Below are 24632 nucleotides of genomic sequence, written 5' to 3'. Positions count from 1 at the left end.
TTGGACCTTTTACTGACACTCTATCATAATTAATTAAAACTGAAAGATAGGACTAAATGCAAGAGCTAAAACTGTAATACCCTTAGAAAAGAAACTAGGAGTGAATCTTCATCATCTTGGCTTGACAAAGCCCTCTCAGATATACCAACATTTGATTTCATCGTAATTAAAAAGTTTTGTGCTTTGAAAGACACTATCAAGAAAGTAAAAACCAACTCACATAATGGGAAAAATATTTATAGACAATATTCCCATAAAGGTGTAGTATTCAAAATATATAAAGAACTACTACAACATAACAGTAAAAAGAAAAACTAATTACAATTGGGAAAAGGATCTGAGTAGGTAATTTTACAGAGAAGACATAAAATGGCTAATAAACACACGATGCTCATCATTAGTAATTTGGGAAATGCAAATCAAAATGATCCATCACTTCACACTCACTAGTACGGCTAAATGAAAAAAAAAAGGTCAATAAATCTTGACTAAGATGTGGGGAATATGGAACACTCATACATTGCTGGTGGGAATATAAAATAATGCAACCACTTTGAAAAACAGTTTGCTAATTGCTCAAAATGTTAAACAGAGATTTATCATGTGACCCAGATATACCACTCCTAGGTATATGCCTAAGGAAACTGAAAACAATCTTTCTGGGGTGATGAAACTGTTATGGAAATAGGTAATAGTGATGATTGGACAATTTTTTGAGTATAGAATAAAAACTTTGAATAGCTGCTTTAAAAGTGTGAATTTTATGGTATGAATATTACATCACCACATGTGATTTATATCTAAGTTTAAAATTTTTAAACAGAAATAAAAACACCCCGATGACAGAAAACTATGTGCATGAAGATTTGGTTATTTTAATGCTGGAAACTGTACATACCAAAGTCTCTAAAAGTTAATTGGTTAAACAAATTACACAAGAACATAATGGACTATTACTTGAAAATTGTATTGTTAATTGAAAAGCACACTTATAAAGATCATAACAAATGCTTGACACATATTTAAGTGTGACCTCAAGTGGAAAAGACTAAATACAAAACTATACTCACTTTAACTAAAATAATTTCGTTAAACATGCATATAGAAAAGGGAAAAAAGTCTAATGAGAATCTGAGTTTTCTTATATTTTTGCAGTGGAAGTTTAAATCTCAAGTTTAGAAATAAGAGAAATAACGTCAAAAAAATTAAGTACGTTGCCCATGGGCTCAAAAGAGAAAGAGCAGAGATGAATCTAGAATGCAAACTTTCTGATTCCGTCTCTGTAAATACTTAATAGGTATATTATGCCAATGCTTCTTCAGTTATCTGTGAAAAATAACAAGGTTTTCTCTTTTCCAACATGCCATGGATAATACATGATGCAAGTGTTATAACTAATATTCAGCTTGCAATATGTGTCCCACAAAACCAAACTACAATAGACTCTGCTGAATGCAACCCTACTGATCACTTACCTAGATGGAACAGCAATGTCACATTGCTGTAAAAGTTTCTGAATTCTTACTCACAAGTTTTATACTTATTTCATTGATTCTGGTAACCAAATATTTATGGAGAAGCAACTGGTCTGAGTCATATTTTGGGTTGCAGTGGTTGAGTTAATTAAAAAGAAAGAGACAAAAAAACATTAAAAATGGTCTAGAATATGGAGTTTAGAAAATATTCATGTTAAATAGAAACTAAAATAACCAACTAAAATTGACAACAGTTTTATAAAAAACTATCAGTTCAATTGTTTAGTAAACACATTATAAGCTCAAGAATGCCATTTAAACAGAGTTTCAGAGCCACCAATGGAATCATTCTGAATAGCCAAAATATGTAAATGACTATAGAATTTACACTTTTTAATATCACTTTTAATTGAAATTGAAAGTTCTCTGCCCATAGACGTAAAACATACTTTCATCAAAATTTTTGTTTTTTTGCTAGGGCAAATGACTATAAAAAATAATTTAAAGAATGATCTCCAATGATTATTATCAGAAAAGAGAAATGAATAAGTTGATTAACGTCCTAATATTATTCAACGATAGCATTAAGGAAACAGAGATTGTGATGCTTCATAAAAGGAATATAAATATGAGTACCTTCAATGTGGCGTATGTTTGTATAATGTATCTTCTTCTCATAAGTCTTTACTGAGCTTTTAGTAAGCAAACTGTAAACTGACAAAAGGCTATTTTTGTCTGTGTTGCCAGAATGGGACACTGTTACTTGAAAGTGAAATATTTAAGTGTAAGGTCAATTATTTGCACTTCTACTTCAATTAAGAGGACATGGCCTCATAGTTTAATTTACAACGGCTAGTTAAACTCCCTAGAAAATACTTCAGAGTGCCTAAATAGCAATTAGTCTTTGGAAAAAAAAAAAAAAAAAAAGAAAATGAAGGGGCGGGCAACAAAGTTCAAATAACTGTCAGATTACCACACACATCACACATATTATTCTATTAACTCATTAACAAAGTACTTAGGAAAAAGAAATGATGGTGTTTTCTAAACTGTTTAAACATTCTAGGAAAAATGTGTAAGAATTATGTTAAATGCACATCATATTAATGAGAAAAACGATGCTCTGGACAGCTTCATGTAGGATTTCAGAAAAGGGATGCTTTCCATCTTTTTTGTTTAGATTTGATGCTTTTGTTTTCCCCATCTCAATGTTTTGATAGTTTAAGTGGCTCGTGATTCAAAGGAGAAAAGAAAAAGTATTAAAAATAATTATAACTACCATTTGAATGGCACCTCTCATGAACTAGATATTGAGATAAATAATCTGCACCAAAATTTAAAAAGTCTTAAAAATTATGTAAACTATGGTTTATATGATAAAAAGCATATATAAAAATCTGAAGGTGAGAATAGAACAACTATGAGAAACGCTAGTCTAGATGATGTCTGAGATCCCTTTGAGATCTCAACAGCACCTTGAATCCTAAGGCTTTCTTCAGTTTTACATGGATGACACTGTCTAAGACCCATTTCATAGTGCAGTTACATGGATACTTCTGTAGCACTGGCCAAAATATCCACATAACGATTCCTGAAAATATCTAAGAAGGAATGAATGAACGAGTGTGACCTTTTTGGCCTCATCTATTGAAAGCGTCTCTTCAGAATTTAGGCAGTGGAGGCATAACTGACCACAGAAGTCTCTCCTTTGGAAGTATTCAAGTGCTTTGGTGGGGATTTTACCTCAAACTGCATAAATCATGAAGCTCCCTTCCTTGGTACTGAAACCTTTTATTGATTTAAGGGCTTGCTTTAGGGGGAAATGTCACAGTGTCAAGACAATTGTGGGTTTCATGTGAAAAGTGCTTATTTACTTTGTTCCTTGGGAAACAATGTCATGTTGCTATGACAACTGCCATAAGACTGTTTCTCACTTTAGATATGTACACACACACACACACACACATACACACAGACTGTTGCATGCATTTTCATAACCATGCAGCCAACTTGAAGAGCATTTGTATTCCTAGGTAGAGATGACTCACAAAAAAACTAGACAACAGGAAAATCATGGAACAAGAATTGTTTGTTTGTTCTTCTAAATATAAATTGATTCTACAAGGCTGCAAGATAAATTTCCTTCATGTGGGTATTAGCCATTCAAACATAAGGGTTTAGAAAATAAGTGTTGAACTAGGTAACCTAATAAGCTTAATATTCACATTGACTTTGGAATCCTACTTGAAAAATGACTAGGGTGCTGAGCCTTGAATGAAAAAAAAGATTAAGTTTAAAATCACTGAAGGATTTAAGATTCTTCAAAAGTCATCTTTTGATATTTTTAATTTGAATTGTAACACACTGTAATCAAAATGTGTACATCTTGTATAACATTAATAATTTTTATGTATCCTAAAATTACCCATATGTAGGCTTACCAATTAATAATTCATTAATTAATTTGCCTTTATACTAAAGTAGACTTATATGAAAAGAAAATTGAAAAGTATTACTTATCAAAAAGATAATGCATAACTTGCTGCATGTATTTACCTCAAACATCATCTTTTTATGGAACTACTATTAAATTTTTAACACATTGAGAAATACGGCAATCTATTCTATAGCATTGTCAACAAGTGTTAACTTGATTATTTTGCCCAGAGATATGGAACTCATCACTTCCAAGGAATATTGTTCTTTAAATAAATAGTCTATTCAAATAAAGTACAGTATGAATTACATCTCAAATTAAAAATCACATTATCTCCCTTTAAGACCTTCTTCTTCAATGTAATTATCTCTTTCAAAGACAGTTTTTCTGTTTTGTGTGTGTGTTTGTGTCTTCAAAAAGTTTGTGCTATGGCCATGCTAAAGTCTAAGAATAAAAAACTATGTAAAAACAGACTATGTTGTTGAAGCATCTATTTTCTGGTGAGGATAAGAAAAACCTTTTCATGAATACAGGTAGAATATGCAGTAGGACCAAAATAAAGTAGTCCTAAACTTGAATGGTGATTCTTTTTTGTTAATCATAAAGTGGAGACAGAATTTGTGTTGATATGAGGAACAAAAGTTTGTCATGGCCAGGTGTAGGGGCTCACACCTGTAATCCCAAGACTTTGGGTGTCTGTGGCAGAGGATCACTTGAGTCCAGGAGTTCGATACCAGCCTGGGCAAGAGAGCAAGACCCCATCTTTACCAAAAGCACAAAACAACTAGCCAGGCATGATGGTGCACACCAGTAGTCCCAGCTACTCAGGAGGCTACGACAGGAGGATTGCTTGAGCCCCCAGGAGGTTGAGGCTACAGTGCTACTGTGCCACTGCACTCCAGGCTGGATAACAGAATGAGACCCTGTCTTGAAAAAAAAAAAAAAGCCATATAAACAGTGGTAGAAAACTTTTCCAAGTAGAGAAGCAGCATAAATAAAGGTGCAGAGGTGAGGAGGTGAGAGAGAGCCCAGTCTATGTGGAACAGCTGAAGCACCAGGTGTGAGTAAGACAATGGGGAAACTTGGTAGGTAGTGAGGCTCATCCGGGAGGGAGAAAGAAAGAGAGCAAAGCCACAGTTTCTTAGGCAATATATCCCAGTGTTATCTTGTAGGCAGAGGAGTCCTTGACTGATATAACGGAGGAGAAGGACATGATTCAATGTATGATTTAGACAGAGAAATTTGACAAAAATATCTGCAATGGAATAGAGAGTTTTATAACTGATGAAAGGAGAATAAAGCAAATAGTTCAAGCTAGAATTAAATAATGTGCCGAACTGGCATAGTGGGAAGAAGACTGGAAGCTAGTAGGAAGATAGAAATGACAAGATTTCGTCACTTTTCATGTGTATGGCTAAGAAAAGATTATAATCCAGCTTTACTGGAATAGTTTTTACTGGAAAAACTGGAAGAGGAAGGGAAGAGGTGAAGATGAGTCTGTATGGGGGAATGTTAAGTTTAAATTTGGGGGAAGGATGTGCGGTAGATATAGAGGTTAACCTTTATGGGAAATGTGGGACCTAGAAGTGTGATTTAGAATAAAACACTACTTGTATATTATTTCAACCATTGTGGAAGACAGTGTGGTGATTCCTCAAAGATCTAGAACTAGAAATACCATTTGACCGAACAATCCCATTACTGGCCATATACCCAAAGGATTATAAATCATTCTACTATAAAGACACATTCACACATATGTTTATTGTGGCACTATTTACAATAGCAAAGACTTGGAACCAACCCAAATGCCCACAGCCATAAAAAAGGATGAGTTCACGTCCTTTGCAGGGACATGTATGAAGCTGGAAACCATCATTCTCAGCAAACTAACACAGGAACAGAAAACCAAACACTGCACGTTCTCATTCATAAGTGGGTGTTGAACAATGAGAACACATGGACACAGGGAAGGGAACATCACACACCAGGGCCTGTCAGGGTGTAGAGGGCAAGAAGAGGGAGAGCATCAGGACAAATACCTAATGCATGCGGGGCTTAAAACCTAGAGGACAGGTTGATGGGTGCAGCAAACCACCATGGCACGTGCATACCTATGTAACAAACCTGCACATTCTGCACATCTATCCCAGAACTTAAAGTGTAATATTAAAAAATAAATAAAAATAAAAAAAGCCTTTCTCCTTCTTGAGAACTGGCATATCGTTTTGAACCTTTCACAGGCAGCAGCTTGCACCCAGATCTGCCCTGGGTCCCAGGCTGCCATTAACTCCTTTCTCAGAGGGTTGGTTTCCACAGCCCCTACAGAGCAGAGCAGGCTCTGAGACAACATCTCTTGGCCTGCCGCTAAGTGAACTGAGGTGAACCTTTTCCCTCATTGAATCCACAGAATCTCTGTCTTGATGATTTATACCAAAAGACTGAGAAAGCCGGGAGCTGAGCCACGTTAACATGGGAGCCCTAAGTGAGGGTCCATGAACTTGACCTGCTGAGGTCCTTGAAACTGCCCTGGCTCTGCCATTCCTATGTCTACAAAGACACTGTGGCTTTTTTGCAGATGACGAGTCCTGTACCCAAAACCAACTTGAGAAGATTCGGCTCCTTAGTACCAAAATTGCTATCTAAGAAATGCTAAATCTTAGCGAGAACATACATCAGACTCACATGGGGATTTCTGCTCCCTGCTCCACACCATGGGGAGGAGTCTCCACAGCCTGCCCTCAGCCCACCAATGTTCCTGCCCTCCAGCCAAAGGCAGGAAATGGCTACCCTGTGGGGCAGGGGTGCAGACATGGGAAGGCAGTGGGGACCAATCCACAGACTGCTACCTACCCGCAATCCATCACTGGTCATCAACAAGAAGAGCACAGAAACAGTGTTGGGAACTACTCTGACAATTTTTCAGATCTATTTAATATCTGTAAAGTATGACAATAAAAAATTAGAGCTTGTGTTTTGAAAAAAAAACATTACTTAGATATTAAAGATTCGGTGTATCAGTTTGAGAAGAGAATAGCACTTCAAGAATGTTAAGGTAACAACTACTTAAAGGAAGTTAATACAAAGATAAGGCAAAAGTGAATTCTAGCAACATGGTTTACTATTAAAATTTCTGGTTACTCCTTTTAAAATAGAACTGAGGGCTTGATGGACAAATTAAAGGATTTCTAAAAAACAAACAAATAAACAACAAACAAAAAACCTCTGATGTTAGATAGTTATCTGGGGATTCATGGGGGCAGTTTCAGAGGAGTCAGGGTGTAGGATGGCCAAAAACAGATGGAGCAAATGAAAGTAGAAGATTCCTTCTAAATGCTTGCCTCAAGTTTTAAGATGAGTTAATGACTGGAAAAGAGCCTCCACTGACAACAGATTTTGTTTCTGCATCTAAAAAGAGCATTGTCCAGAAAAACAATGCAATATTCCAGTTATTTCACCACCTGGAGCAGACTACATGGAAGAAGTATCTCCAATAAAAGCAGCATTTTCCTGTTTTTATCCCAAATTCGTTATTCTCCTGTCTCTCAACCCGATGTGGTTTGAATGCTGTCTCCTGTTGAAATGTGATTACCAATGTTGGAGGTGGGGCCTGGTTGGAGGTGACTGAATCATGGGGGCCGATCATTCATGAATGCCTTAGGACCATCCCCTTGATACGTGAGTTCTTGCTTTGAGTTCACGTGACATCTGGTTGTTTAAAAGAGCATGACACCTCCCCCCTCTCTCTTTCTTGCTCCTGCTCTTGCCATGTGATACCACCTGCTCTCCGTTTGGCTTCCGTCTGACTGGAAGCTTCCTGAGGTCACCAGAAGCCTCACCAGAAGTAGAGTGACGCTGCTAAGCTTCTTATGCAGCCTGCAGAACCGTGAGCCAACTAAACCTCTTTTCTTTATGTTGCCCAGCTTCAGGTATTTCTTTCTAAAACACCAAGAATGGGCTTACACACAATCCCATATCCTATGGTTTAAGCATCACTGTGCAGAAAGTCACAAAGCTGTTGAGAAATACGTAAGGAGATCAAACATGAAACTGATAACTTTAATTTAAAAGAGCTTTTTACTAAAATTGTTTGAACCTGTGACTCTTTTCTCATGACAACACTGCCAACTAATAGTCTGGGAAATATTCTTTAAAAAATGTTTGTCTACATACAACAATAGATGATACCTATGTAAACAGCAATTTGGCACACAAAGCATAACAAAATGCTACTTAATTTTTTCTCTATTTTCCATAAATTTATTTTAATACACTTCAGTTTCAAGAGAGTAAACATTCCCATTATAGCAGTACTTATCAGAGCCTTTACCATCTGACTGTCCATGACTAAATGCTTCATATATTACCTCCCATTTGAGATTCACAAACAAATGTGACCATCATATCTTGTTTATTTGTTCATTTGTGTTTGTTGTTGCAGTTCAGTATATTGTAGCCTGGGTACTTTGTGGTGTACATTTGGGGAATTATAAGAGGGACTGTACAGAACCTACTGTATACCAGACATTATGGTAATCATTTTTCATATCACGGTATATTTTTTCCTTCTAATAACTCTGTGAATTATGTTATTATTATCAACATTTTGCAGTTAAGGAATTGAGTTTTTAGAAGATTAACTCTTGTGCACCAGGCCAATCAGGTAGATTGGGACAAGAGAAACCTGACTCAGAAGCACATATTCTTAAATATGATTCTTTACCATCTTTCATTTGTTCATCCTGAGAGATGTTGAAAAGTTGCTCAATAACTGTTAATTCCCAGAATAACTAATTTGCTCTATTGTGGTCATGTTTTGTTCATTTTTAGCCTCATAAGAAAGTCAATTGGCTTATACTGCTGATGCTTTATCGAGTTCTGAGCATTATTACAAAATCATTTTGAAACTGTAGTTACAAAGAAATCTTTGTTAAATGAGTTTCCCACTTGTCAGAAATGACTTTGGATACAGTACACAGTTTTTACAGTTTTCTTAACTCTTTTGCATTGTATAAATTCAATTTCACATTTACAAAGTATTCCAGATAGTACTTTCTAGAATGAATATTACATATATGGGCTTGTTAAAACCACTTGTCCTTCAATTTTTTTACCTTCCCCTAAAGAAAATTATAAACCTGTAGTTATGACTGCCTGTTGAGTTATATGCTGTGGAATTCCACAATAACCGTGTTATTCTTTCCCCACAAGATATTTCTATGCAATACAGTGTATCTGTATATTATTCTTACAATGCAAAATCCTATTAAAGTCAATGGTGCATGTATCCATTTCATTTCAATGTGACTTTGTATAATAAAAATAAAATATAGTGAGGAGAATACATAATGAGTTGCCTGCCAGAACTATTCGAAGTACAATTAAATAACTGAGGAAGTGAGAAATTACCTTGGTACAAAAGATGTATCCACAAATAGATTACTGCTAATTTAGGGTATGCCCCAAATTATACACAATTGAAGACTTCCTTAGTCCACAAGGTATCAAAATACCCACAGGGATGATTAATAATATCCCCCTTCCTGGAAGAAAAATGTCAAAATGCACTACTCATTTTTCTCTTAGTTTCTTGACAATTACTGTGCATCCCTATATGACAAGAACTGTGGAATGTGTGTCATGAGCTGTATGTTATTTTTTTAAATGAAATACATTCTCCTTTACACTGCAATAAAAATTCAATAATTAGCTGAGTATATTTGTTAGTGGTTTCAGAATATTTTTCCATTTTTTCCAACTACATTTTGCCTATGATCACATAGAATTGAAAATATTTTAATATCGAAGTTTGGGTTCTGCTAGACTGTCAGTTATTTCTAGTGAATGAATTCTATTGAAAAGAGGTGTGGTATAGAAGAGGAAAGGATATGACTTCATATGTGAAACAAAACAAATATTATAGACAGTTTACAATGAAGTACTGATATCTGTTTTGGATTGAATCACCTAATTTTGAAATATAATTTTATTCCTTCATTTATTTAAAGAAAATCTAGCAAGTATCAGTTACATTTCCTGCCCCATGATGTTCCATTAAGAAAATCTGCTTTCTAGGTCAATACATTCCTAGCCCATGCCCCTTTCATTAAATTATTCTCAACAAATCTATAGCACTTTTTTATCCATTGATTACTTTCCCAAGCATCAGAGTTCACTCAAAGAACTTGGGATTTGAAATCAGAAAGACTTAGGTAACAACCCCATGTGAAATATTTTTATGCTGCTTGACCTTGTGTAATTTAGCCCCTCTGAACTTTAACACCTTTATATGTTTAAAAGTTGTTAATGTTTATCCTGCAAGCTATTTCTTAAGATAACAGCTAAAGGAGATGAATATAAAGCACTGGCTCACAGTAGAAACTCCATAAATATTAGTTACTTTTCCTGTCTTCAATCTGCAATATTAATTGGATCTTATGTTATACAGTACTTCCTCAATGAAACAGTAATCATGTTGAAAATTAGGATTATTCATATTCCCTTTATGTGTTATCATCTGTTAGGTTGAACACCTTAGCTTCAGCTGCTTCATCGTTTCTGGATAGTCTTGGTATGAGTTTTGTTTGTTTAATTCTATATTCCAGCCCAAGCAGTCTCTTCATCCCAACAAAATCTTAGCACTATTTTAAAATGTGGATGACATAGCACCACTTACATGAAATCTTCAGTAACATCCCACTAGGTTGTGATATTTCCTCTTTGAACTCAGAGAAGCAAGTCATTGTAATAAAAAGAAAGAGGTAAAATCTGTAGTTCTGAAAATAAATTAGATCTACCCATCCCTGTCTTCTTGTAACTTACAATCTCGCTGGAACCGCATGTTTGTGGGGACTGAGTAAGGTAGGTTTGCATGTATTCGGTAGATCAACATGTCTTATGCATCTATCTCCCACCCAACTATTCACATAAAGGAAATAATCAATAGCTATTAAGACTAGAATATTTTATCCAGAAGAGCTAAACAATCTTGAAAAATAGAACAAAGTTGTACTCACATTTTCCTGTTTCAAAACTTGCTACAAAGTTAGAGTAATCAAGGCAGCATGGTACTGGGATAAAAATAGACATATAGATCAATGGAATGGAATCTAGAATTCAGAAATGAATCTCCTTATTTTTGGTCAAGTAATTTTCAGCAATGGTGGTAGACAATCCAATGAGGAAAAAAATAGCCTTTTCAACAAATCGTACTGAGAAAACTAGATATCCACATGTAAGGAATGAAGTTCTCACACCATATACAAACACTAATTTGAAACAGATCACAGGCACAAACATAAATACTAAAACTATAAAATTATTAGAATAAAATATAGGCATGAATTTTTGTGACCCTGATTTGGCAAAGGCTTCTTAGATATGCCAACAAAACTACAAGTGACAAAAGTAAAAACAATATGCTAAATGGACTTCATCATAATTAAAAACTTTTATGCTTCAGAAGACACCATGAAGAAAGTGAGAAGACCGATAAAATGGAGAGAATATTTTAAAATCATATATCTGATAAGGGTCTACTATCTAGGTACAGAGAAATTTTATAACTCAGTGAAAAGTCAAACAACTCAACTGAAAAATGAACAATGGACATGAACAGACATTTCCCCGAGGTATACAAATGCTGTTAAATACATGAAAAGTTGCTCAACATTATTGGCCACTCAGAAAATGTAAATCAACACTATAGGATATCTCTTCCTACCCAGTAGGATTGCTATAACCAAAATGATGAAAATTAAATGTGTTTTCAAGGATGTGGAGAATTGGAACCTTTATATATGGCTGGTGAGAAAGGAATATGATGCAGGGATTGTGGTAAAAAGTTCCTCAATAAGTTAAACATAGAATTCTTCTGTGACCCAGCAACTTCACTTCTAGGCATAGACACTAAAGACTTGAAAACAGATTTTTGTTTTGTTCAAACAAAACATATATGCAAATGTTCATAGCAGCACTACTTACAAGTTAAAAGGTATAAACAATGTAAAAGCTTATAAGCTGATGAATGAATAAACAAAAAGTGATATAATTATATAGTGGAATATTCAGCCATGGAAAGGAATGAAGTATTTATACAATATGAACATTGAAAATACTATGTTAATTAAGAGAAGTAACTCACAAAAGACTACCTAATATAAGGTTTCATTTACATGAAATGTTTTAGGTGTATCTATAGACACAAGAAGTCGATTTGTGATTTCCAAGGCCTGGGGGTGAAAAGGGCTTGAAGAGAAATGAAAAATATGATGAGTCAGACATATATATGTATATATATTTTATTTTATTTTTTGAGACAGAATTTCGCTCTTGTTGCCCAGGCTGGAGTGTAGTGGCCTGATCTCGGCTTACCACAACCTCTGCCTACTGGGTTCAAGCGATTCCCCAGCCTCACCCTTCCAAGAAGCTGGGATTACAGGCATGCACCACCATGCCTGGCTAATTTTTGTATTTTTAGTACAGACAGGGTTTCAGGGTTTCTCCATGTTGATCAGTCTGGTCTCAAATTCCCGACCTCAGGTGATCTGCCTGCCTCGGCCTCCCAAAGTGCTGGATTACAAGCATAAGCCACCAAGCCCAGCTGAGTCAGACAATTTTTACAGTCTGAGAGAACAGTCCTGACAAGAGTACCCTAACTTCAGACACCATCTGCAAATTTGGGTGGTCTCAGGACCACCCTTACTTCAGATCAGCCAAGTGCACATTGTGGGGATCCCCAACCTTCATTTCAATATTTTGCTAGAACAACTCGCAAAACTCTGGAAAATGCCATATCTGTGGTTATGGTTTTATTAAAAGAATATAAATTAGCATCAACCAAAGGAAGAGACACATATGGTAGAGTCTAAAAGAGACCCAAATGCAAAGCTTTCTGCTATCCTCTCCTGTGGATTTTTGGACAGTGCTACCTTCTCCTGGCTATGATGTGTGTTAATACAGAGTTTTGCCAAGCAGGGAACTTAAACAAGACTTTGGTGTCCAAAGTGATTACTGGGGCTTCATCATGTGCTATCTGCATGGCTGATCTTGAGTTTCTAGATCCTTTTGGATGTTAGGGATGATACCTTTAGTCTCTAACTTCTTGAGAGGTTGAAACTGATGTGACATGTCCCAAAGACTTCACCATATATCACATTGATCCACTATCCAGTGGCAAACAAAGCCATTCCGATCAGGCAGGCCATTACAGGGGCCTAGAGATCACCTCCCAGTAGCTGAAGGCAAAGGCCAGACCTCACTGAAACCTTGTTTGTACTAAAGATAAAGTTAGTTCTTCATTATACAGGAAATGACTGCTTATAGGTATGGGGTTTTCTCCTTAGGATGATGAAAATGTCCTAAAGTTGATTTTAGTGATGATTCTACAGCTTTGTGGATATACTAAAAGACATGGAATTGTATATACAATCAATGAATTGTATGCTATATAAACTATATCTCAAAGAACCTGTTAAAAAATAAAGAGATTTTGGTTGGAGTGGTCTTAGCTAATTTGCTGAAAATGCTACATTTTTATAAGGTTTTATAACTTCATTTAAAATTTTTAATATTTAAGCTTTTGTGGTCATCGACAACAATCTGTAATTTTTTTTTTCATCTTCCAAGTTCAAAATACAGCTTCATTTTTGCACACAGAAAAAAGGATTGCCAACACGTTTTCCTGATATCCTCCTTTATCTAAGGACTGAGCAAGAGTTTCTCATGAGGACTTAAAAAAGAAACAAAAAACAAAAAACTATACGTATTCTCTACATTAAGAAACTCACACAAACTCATGCAAAGGTGATCTTCAAAGGCTGCAGAGAACAGGCCTTTGAGAGATGGGAAACTGAGTGCTTAGCAAAGAAATCTGTCAATAAATTTCAAATTGAGGATGAGAAGCCCCAAATTGAAAACAAGAAGTTGAACTTCAAGTTCAATCATGCAGCAGTGGCTATTGCTGAAAGAATAAAAACTGCTTGTTAAGAAGAAATGGGAGAAAAGAAGGGAGAAAAAGGAGCTTCATGCAGTGTAAAATAGCTTTAACCATGCAGGCTGTCTGAAGTTCTAGGGAATTAGAAGCAAATACAAAATCTTAGAAATAGGAATAGTCTATTGACAGCTGGTACAAATCTAACAACAAACTAGAAATAAATGATGGATAAGATTGCCAAGGATGAGAAAGACAAGAATAGTGTTTAAATGGTACCCAGTCTATGCTCTGTACCCAGCAGAGTGAAGAGACTAGTTAACTAGGCTTTCCATTTAAGGGATGCATTTTGGCATCACACTGGCTATGGTTTTAATCTTTGAAAAGTCACATTTCGGGACTTTTAGGGAAATTCATTGGATATTTTTTAAGCCTTAGTTTTAATATCTGTAAATCTGAAATAATAAAAGCAGAGATCTCAGATGTTTTGTTAGGATAAAATAAAGTGAGCTAATATATGAAATACATGTATATCATCTTATGGATGCAATATCTGGACATAGTTGATGCCCATGATCACTATCATCAGTAGCAAAACCAGTTCATGCAACAAGCTCATCATTTTAGATTTATTTCACCAAAGGGCATGTGTGGTAGACATGACTACCTGGAAAAGGGATTATACCACTATATAAAAACAAACAAAATAATCAATTCTATTTATAAAACTTTCTAGGTTTTAATTTTTTTTGCATATAAGCTTTCAAAATTAAAACAAAATCAGATGTGGGTAATGAATATTGTGCTTCCATTTCAAATGACACTTACGGGTTGCTAACATAAAACAGAGAAAATAGAAGAATTCATTTCAAAGTTCTTTGGTCTATTCTGTAATTTTTTTTTTAGTAATAAATCACAAAATTTGGATTCAGCACACTCTAGACTAAGTCACTGTGTCATTTAATAAATAGAGAAAGCCAATCAGACCAGACATGTTTAGAGATATTTTTATAAATTTGACTGCTGGATAATTCATTACAACAAAGACTAGTGAATTAGGTTTTAATTATTTTCTAAAAAAAATTTTAATCAAGATAAAAGCTTCATAAAATGTACTAATTTGATAGCTGATGACATAGCCAATTAACTATTCAGAACAACGGCTAGTGTTTTAGGTGAAATAATTTTATTATCAAACAAAAGATGATGTTGAAGTCTATTCTTTGTATTAATCATACTGTGTATTTCAACAGTACTAGAAAAAATATATAAGCTAAAAATGAGTCAATGTTTTGATTTCATGGCATTAAATTTTAAAATGCCTTAGAATTGTTAAAAATGAGAGGTTGAAGAGGGTAAAGTACTTAAATATTATTAATACATCAATTAAATTTAATAGCCAATGAAGCAAAAGAATTTCATACTAGATTATGTAAAAATATCAGTAATATTGTTGTAGAATTATTTTGTAATCAAGACAGAATGACTGAATGTCTCCATGTCAGAGTTCAAGAACAGCTCATTGTGAAATATTTAGATTCATGCTGCTGCTGAATTTCATTGCATATTTCTGATTTATTCCTAAAACTAAGACCAACTACTAGCTATAAATCAGAATTGGAGAGATATTATAGTATAATTTTTATTTTTTACAAAATTGATATAGTTTCTGTTAACAGTGATTACTGGGTAATTCCCTCTTGAAAAAGGAATTAAGGAAGGAAGAAAGGAAAGAAAGATGAAGGGAAGGAGGGAGGCAGGGAAGAAGGAAAGGAGGGAGAGAGAGAATAAGAGGGGAGAAATAAGGAAGGAAAAAGGAAGGAGGGAAGAAGGGAAGCTAGTTAGTAAGTAACTAAGTAATTAATTAATTCATTTTTATCAGGATGTTTTAATAGAATGAAATGAAACTGTGTTTCTGGGGCCCAGATGAATGAATGCTTGCCGAAGTTTCTCTTATATGTGCCTATAGTTTGTTTTTACACACTCACACCCAAACTCCTGAGAGACATATATTACTACTAACTTTATTTTTCAGAAGAGAAAACAGAATTATGTGTATAGTTGGATTTGTGTAAGGTTATATATTTGGAAGACGTAAAGATGGGATTTAGATCTCTCCAAATATGCAGAGGGAATTTCCCAGTAATCACTTTTTCTGGCTTTTGCAGAAGGGCATCTAACAGCAAACCAAGGCCAAAGCAGCCACTGCATTTCTTTGAGATCCTAGGAACCAGGATAACAAGAACAATCTTGGGGATGATCAGGGTGGCAGATTGGGTGTGAAGTGCCATACACATGCTCTCAGGTTTACAGACACGTTGCTATCGAGCCTCTGTGCATCCTCTCAAAGAGAGGAAAAGAGCACCTATCCCTGGCTCCTTCCTGTAGCTTTGGGCTCCAATTCCAAGATTCAAGCACATGCTGACTCTGGGAATTAAGGATAGACAAGTGGTGATGATTCTTTCCTCTCCCTAACTCTGTAGAGCCCAAAAACTCTCCAACCCCCGAGACTCACTGAACCCACAAAACCTCAAATTTACTTGTCCTTCGTATTACACATATCCTGCTCATTCCTTAATAACTTGTCTTTGGGCCGAGTGCAGTGGCTCACGCCTGTAATCCCAGCACTTTGGGAGGCCAAAGAGGGCGGATCACACGAGGTCGGGAGTTCAAGACCAGACTGACCAACATGGACAAACCCTGTCTCTACTAAAAGTACAAAATTAGCCGGTGGCACATGCCTGTAATCCCAGCTACTCGGGAGGCTGAGGCAGGAGAATCACTTGAACCCAGGAGGCAGAGGTTGCAGTGAGCCAAGATTGCACCATTGCACTCCAGCCTGGGCAACAAGAGCAAAACTCCTTCTCAAAAACAAACAAACAAAAACTTGTCTTTACTTATACTAACTCACTTTATCTGCTAGAGGAAAGGTATCAATAATGTTGTTACCTAAGAAAGTATATCACAAGAAACATCACGTGTATTTGGGGCAACTTTTATTAATACAATTAAAGAGAAATGAGAGGCCAAAAACATGCTAATTTGTTAGTAGAGTCTGAATTAATCTCTCTCTCCCCACCTCTCTCCCTTTCTTCTCTCCCACTTCACGCACACACCCAGAAGGCTCATACATAGAATCAATTGCACTATTCTCTGCCTGCTAAGAAATCCCTATTACACCTCCGTTAGACTCTTACAGCCAAGTAAGTTAAAGTGACATAAATAAAATAATAGAAGTTAGGTTTTTGTTCATTTGATCGGTTGGTTTGTTTTGCTTCTTAAGACTTCTTCAAAGCAAACATAGCTAAAAACAAATATGGAATGTTCTTTACCTCGTCTGTGCATTTTTAGTAAGGCAGGGTCAGCAAGTTTTAATGATTATATCAACAAAAAAGTTAGCTGTCAGAGTTATTGTTGACATCCACATTCAATCCACTCCTTGCTGAACAAAGATTAAGAGAATGGCAGATGGTGCCAAGTTGTGTAAAATATTTTCTCTGACTGCAGTCTCAACCTCTTTCATTTACTTCCTCTTTGGCAGCCTTTTTTAGCAGCTGTGTTGGCAATGGTGACAGAACCTATCAAACACAAGGAGCTGACGAGCCTTCAGAACTACCTTATTAGGCTACTTAACTTTTGCTTTGTACTCTCCTACCTGTCTCTGAAGTTTGTGAATGAACCTCACTCATCTTCCAATCAAAACCCCTGGGAAGGTTCCGGGCTGGAAGATGATGTTTTTGTCATGTAAATTGTTCACAGACCTTGGGGCTGTTTTCTTATTTGGGAAAGAAAATAAGAACTCAAGCAAATGCTTGAGGACATAAGATAAAATGTCATTCCAAATGAAGGTTTTATTTATCGGAAACAAAAACACTCAAATAAAATATTTGTGGGTTTTGTATTACAAGTGGTAAGCAAGAATATAGCTCCAGTCTGTGCTTTTACCTTTCTTCTGCATTTTTTCTGTCTACCCTACCTTGTAGCAGAGTGTCTAGGCACTCCTCCAACTCAATTCTTTGGAAGAGGTCACTTTTACAATACTGTACACTATGTGTAGGTCACATGTGCGTGTACATGTGTGTAATTTTTCCCAGTGAATGCAATTTTTGAGAAACGTCTGTTATAAAATTTTCAAATCAAGTATAGGTGTCTGACAGCAAGGCATATACTATTCTCTAACCCTCTTCTTCCACTCAACCTTGTTCTCCATTCTTTATGGTGGCTTTTGATAGGATAAATAGACTGAGAAGTTACTCTCTTAACATATTGAAGTTATTATCTGAGAAATATAAAGTATTAGGAAAAGGTTTCCTCATCCTGTGTGTAAGTCACTCTGAAATGCAGAAAAACCTGTGAATTCTCTTGGGATAAAAAGATAAGGACATTTTACTGATTCCTGGGATTGAACTAGGATCAAACTGTAGGGATATCAAGATCTATCATGAGAATGGAGGTAGGACCCTGGAGGGAGAGATGGGAGAGTATAAGAAATGTGTTAGGTGCTGTAAGACAAAGGGAGAAAAGAGATCAATGAATGGAAGTTGGAACTCCCAGGCACCCAGGGGAAGTGGAAAGCTTGGACATGGAGCTGACTCAGTGGGAAAATTGTGCTCTGGACTTCCTATGGGTTTATGATTTTTAATAGAAAAAAAAAAATCCCTCTTTTTTTGAGAATGGATTCTTCTTTTATGTGTGTCCAGGGTAACTAAGGGAGCACACAGAGGAAAAGAAAAGGAAAGTCAGTCATAGTCATGTACTAAAGAGAATGATATATAGAGGCTAAGTTCAAGAATCACTTCATTAGTTATTCAAAAACAGCAAACTCTCTTAATTTCATTATCATTTATAAGAAAGCAAAATTAGCTTGGAATGTCTCCAACCATTATATCAATGTTATAACTCTGGAAACCTTCTAGTAAGCAAAAGATAATGGATGAGAGTTAATTGTACCTTACTCTGTGTTTCATATTTGAAAGGTGTCATAAACAATGAATACACTACTTAGTGCCTTGATAGTCTTATTTATTTTAGGGGGTAGGGGAGAGACTAAGCCACTATTTTTTTGTTGTTTTGTTTCTACAATGCCTAGGATGAAATGGAACTCATTTGTTAAGGATTTTTCACACTTAACTTTTGATGTCTTTATGTAGCTGAGATTACACAACTCTCATAAATGGTTAATTTAAATTATAATTGAATGACAGACATTTATGAAATATAGGTATTATTACTTTTTATTTGTCTTATTTAGGAAACTGGGAATAGGATTTTCAATATCGCAGAATATTAAACACATTCATTGGTGATGTGTGGAACTGCAGGAAGTTCTCATCTTAACATTGGATATTTAATATACTATAATTTTAATATTCTTAAAGAAATTTTTAATAAAATTGGTATTATGGTAACTGACCCTTTTATTATATTCCCTGAAACAAGTGATTGACTTGTTCAAAAACTCTGGCTGCCAATAGACAAACAAGAGTATTATTTAACAAAATGTCTATAGTAGCATAAATACTGAGTTATACACTTCCACTTAATCCTCAATATACCCCTTGTGAGAGAATTGCTTTTGCCCTATTTTACTGCTGAGAACAAGGAGGGTAAAAATAAGTGAGAGACTCTTCTGAGTTTGGATTCTGATCTGCCTTCAAAGACCACAGTCTTTCTTCTTTTTGTTGTAAATTGAAGAGTAGAACACAAGGATTAGTTTATTATTATTATTATTAGTTTTTAAATTATTATTATAATACTTTAAGGATTAGTTTTTAAATTAGTTTATTATTATTATAATATGAAGGATTAGTTATTATTATTATTATGCTTTACATTCTGGGGTACATGTGCAGAACGTTCAGGTTTGTTACATAGGTATATACGTGCCATAGTGGTTTGCTGCACCCATCAACCCATCACCTACATTAGGTATTTCTCCTAATGCTATCCCTCCCCTAGCCCCTCACCCCCCGACAGGCCCTGGTGTGTGATGTTCCCCTCCTTGTGTCCAGGTGTTCTCATCGTTTAACTCCCACTTATAAGTGAGAACATGTCATGTTTGGTTTTCTGTTCTTGTGATAGTTTACTGAGAATGGTGGTTTCCAGCTTCATCCATGTCCCTGCAAAGGACATGAACTCATCCTTTTTTATGACTGCATAGTATTCCATGGTGTATATGTGCCACATTTTCTTTATCCAGTCTATCACTGATGGACATTTGGGTTGGTTCCAAGTCTGCTACTGTGAAGAGTGCCACAATAAACATATGTGTGGATGTGTCTTTATGGCAGAATGATTTATAATCCTTTGGGTATATACCCAGTAATGGGATTACTGAGTCAGATGGTATTTCTAGTTCTAGATCCTTGAGGAATCACCAGTTTCAGATTGAAATTTGAGGAGATCAACTTTAATAAATAAATAATAAGTAGTAATTTACAATTCCTCTGGATTAAAATCACGGAGAGGGCAGTGCTCACATGAAAGTTAGCTATTGAGTAGAAACAACGCTCTTCCAGGTGCCTAGTAAGTGCTTGATAAGCAGTTGTCATATCACTTGCAGACTTATTTTGAAAATGACATTCTGATTCAGTAGAAACAGTGTATAACCCAGAAATCTCAGTGAGTGGAAACCAATAATCCACTTTTTCTTTTTTATTTGTTTTTGAAGTCCTCTCCTTCCCAGTTTAAATGATTTTTATCATCACTGAGATCCAAGAAGCACTAAGAGCCTTACACATTCCTGAACTTTAAAAGTAGTCCATTCACACACACACACACACACACGCACACACTCTCACACATACAATACACATATTACCTCAACATTATTCTTTATGTTTGATTGATTTTTAATTACTTGCCTTTATAGTATGAGGTAGTGGTCCAAAATTATGTTCTTCTATGTGTATTATCTATCTTTAACAACTCCAATAAACAAATATAAATACATGTTTTGATACAACAGAATGTAAATGCCATTCTTGTCAAATACTCTATCTGAAAGTAAAATTGTATTTGTATCTAGAAAAAAACAAGTGGTCCAATGTAGGAAGAATTTGATTACAGGCCAAAAGCAGAATACCAGGTGGGGATTCAGCTGCTTAGGCAGTTATCCAGGGATGCTTACACCTGGATTACCATATGTTTCCGGGTAGCCAATAAGTTATTGTGCTGAAAAAACAGTTGCACTTGTAAAACTAGAGAGTTGCTGTCAAAAGCTAGAGTTCACAAGATACAAAGATACTGTGATAATGATTACTCTATGGCTAATAGGATCAGAGACTATAAATGTTTCAAGTGTTATTACACAAATATTAACATGGAAAATATTTAAAAGTAGGTTTTTAAAGAGTAATCTAAAATGATGTAGAAAGGCCTGGCACAGTGGCTTAGGCCTGTAATCCCAGCACTTTGGGAGGCCGAGGCAAGCAGATCACGACGTCAGGAGATTGAGACCATCCTGGCTAACACGGTGAAACCCCATCACTACTAAAAATACAAAAATTAGCTGGGAGGGGTGGCACGCGCCTGTAATCCCAGCTACTCCAAAGGCTGAGGCAGGAGAATCGCTTGAACCTGGGAGGCGGAGGTTGCAGTGAGCCGAGATCATGCCACTGCACTCCAGCCTGGGCGACAGAGTGAGACTCCATCTCAAAAAAAAAAAAAAAAGAAAGAAAAAGAAGTTAAATTAACTTGCTCAAGGGAAGCCAGGGTTAATTTAGGAACCATCGACAGGGAGTCTGGAGACCTGGATTGAACACTACTACTGTATCACTGTATCTTTTTGTAGTGGAGCACAAATATGTGTGTGTGTGTGTGTGTGTGTATGTGTGTGTATGTGTATATGCCGTTCTTCAAATAACAAGAAATCCCTGCTGCTTGTTCTCTGAAGAACTGATGTGACTTCTGTGGGAAGCAAAAGATACTCTATTTAGAGAAATTTTCTAATATAGTACATTGCTTGCTAGCAATATTCCTCTATATTCCATTTAATACCTGGTGTGAACAAGAATACACATTCCCCAATAGTGTAGTAAGAGTTGGAAGAACTCAACTAGATTGAGAAGCAAGTGAGCCAAAGAGAAGAGCCTGGTAACATGGCTGCGGGGTAGTTTTTGAGGGCAGGGTATCCATAAAAGCCAAAACCTTGAAATTTTAGAGTAGCCTATTGCTTAACATTCTCTGCAATACAAAACTGTAACCTTCATTCACTTCCACTCCAACCTTACATGTGTGCATGTACACACAGACACACATGCAAACACACAGCACATACATAACACCATCAGTAACATTTAAAAAATGTTAGTACACATTGAATTGTACACCAAAATTTTATCAATAATTGCTATCAGAGTTTTTATAAAAGCATGAAAAATTTTGACTTAAGCATTTGAGTAGCCACCAGAAAGGTAGAAAAAGGCAGTAATCACGGTATGATGGGATTTTAGAATTAGCAAAAACAACAAATTGGAGTAGGGAATAACAAAGTAAAATACCAGCTCTCTAAAAATCTCTGAAGATGTTCCAGGTATAGTAAAGAGGAGTATTTAAGCTAGTTTTCCTTAAATCTTTTAAAATAAAGTGAGTCAAGCAAGCTGGATCACTTGAAGCATTCCAGGCAATTAGAGTCCACTTTTAATGTTCGTTAATGGTTAGAGATAAAAATGATTAAACTTTCTAATAAATAAATGAATAAACAAACAAACAAACACACATAAAACCACTTAGCCTTTATTTTTAATCTGACAAAACATATATTGTTCTGTAAAGGGGTCATGGCATGTTGGTAAATGCAATTTATTTAGATTTGAGGTTTGAAATCAGATCTTTTGAGTCCTATACCCACTTTGGACAAATCAGTAAAACTATCTGAATTTTGATGCCTTCATTTATAAAATGTAAAAATGCAAGAACCGTGTTTTAGTAATGTTGTAAATGTCAAGTTAAATGAAGTAAATTTATATAAAAATTAATAGCACATTGCACAGCACAGTTATTCATATTTGTTAATTGACTTAGGCCAAGTAAGTATTTATTCAGTAAGAATCATAAGATCAAAAGGAGAGAAATGTGTGTATGTGTATGTGTGTGTGTATCATACTCCTCCTGCCTGGTGCAGAGGAAATAAATAAGGTGCCCTAGTAGTCAAGATAAAAGGCAATCTCTCTGCATCCAATCAGAAAATATGCTGGGAAACATGTTTAATCCTAGCACTTCTCTGTCATTAATAAGTAATGGTATTACTTGTATCTATTCACCATGCTAAAGGACATTGATTGCTGAAGTGCTCACATTACCAGAAAAAATTGTATATCCATTAAAAGGACCTGGCGGAGGTGGGTGGAGAGGAGAAGAGTCAAGGGTGATGTTCTTTGTTACCATCACAGAATTCAGACTGGAGGCTCTCTTAGAAGTAGACTTTGGTTTAGTGCAGCCTTACTCAAGTTTTTCAATCTACCTGCCTTAGACTAGAGCTAAACCTCTTTATTTAATCAGGTTTATGCGTGGGGTGGGAGCGTGGAAAGATAACATAGTGGTCAAGAGTCTGATTCCTAACATTTATCATGAAGCTAAGGAAATTTAAACCTCGCTTTCATGGACCCCTTCCAAATCCTGAAGGGCACCTCTTGTATGTTGCTTGGGCACCTGTTCACATAACCACACATTTTTGTAATTTTTTACTAAAGTAAATGATTTAAATCACAAAGAATTCAGTTTGCCTTTGGTCCTGAAAGTGTTCTTGGAGAGGCCATGGATTAATACTTGGGGTAAGAACCCAAATCACTGACACCTGTACATCTTACTAGCTACATGATGATGACTTTCTGTGTGGACATCTTCAATAACATGACTTTACTCTTCAGTAACACAACTTTTCTATTCTAAAAAACCCTTCGTCGGCCGGGCATGGTGGCTCACGCCTGTAATCCCAGCACTTTGGGAGGCCGAGGCGGGCAGATCATGAACTCAGGAGATCGAGACCATCCTGGCTAACACAGTGAAACTCTGTCTCTACTAAAAATACAAGAAATTAACCGGGCATGGTACTGGGTGCCTGTCGTCCCAGCTACTCCGGAGGCTGAGGCAGGAGAATGTAGTGAACCCGGGAGGCGGAGCTTGCAGTGAGCCGAGATCGTGCCACTGCACTCCAGCCTGGGCGACAGAGCGAGACTCGGTCTCAAGAAAAAAAAAAAAAAAAAAGAAAGCCCTTGTCCAGGAAGATAAAAGTCACAAAAAAATATTGCTAGTTTCAGGAACATCCTGAAAAAAATGAGTGAACATCAAACTGTTCAATTTAGGAAGTTTGATTTACTTCTCAAAACTCTTCAAATTTGGATTCAAATTTCTCATTTTGCTCGGCCCATCTATCCTAAACTATTATATAATGATCCTTATTCAACCTTAATCCAGCCATGAATTGAAAGATCTGTCTTAAACTAGACTCCAAAAACTTACTGTATACAGATGTTGCCCTCAGTCTTATTAACAAGGTTTTTTGGAACCGGGTGCGGTGGCTCATGTCTGTAATCCCAGCACTTTCAGAGGCCAAGGCAGGTGGATCACCTGAGGTCAGGAGTTCGAGACCAGCCAGGCCAACATGGCAAAACCCCATCTCTACTAAAAATACAAAAATTTAGCCGGGCGTGGTGGCAGGCACCTGTAATCCCACCTACTCAGGAGGCTGAGGCAGGAGAATCACTTGAACTCGGGAGGTAGAGGTTGCAGTGAGCTGAGATCAAGCCACTGTACTCCAGCCTGGGTGACAGAGTGAGACTGTCTCAAA

The sequence above is a fragment of the Pongo pygmaeus genome, chromosome 18 (genome assembly GCF_028885625.2).
Source record: "Pongo pygmaeus isolate AG05252 chromosome 18, NHGRI_mPonPyg2-v2.0_pri, whole genome shotgun sequence".
Classification (NCBI taxonomy): domain Eukaryota; kingdom Metazoa; phylum Chordata; class Mammalia; order Primates; family Hominidae; genus Pongo; species Pongo pygmaeus.
This window is presented reverse-complemented; position numbering follows the sequence as displayed.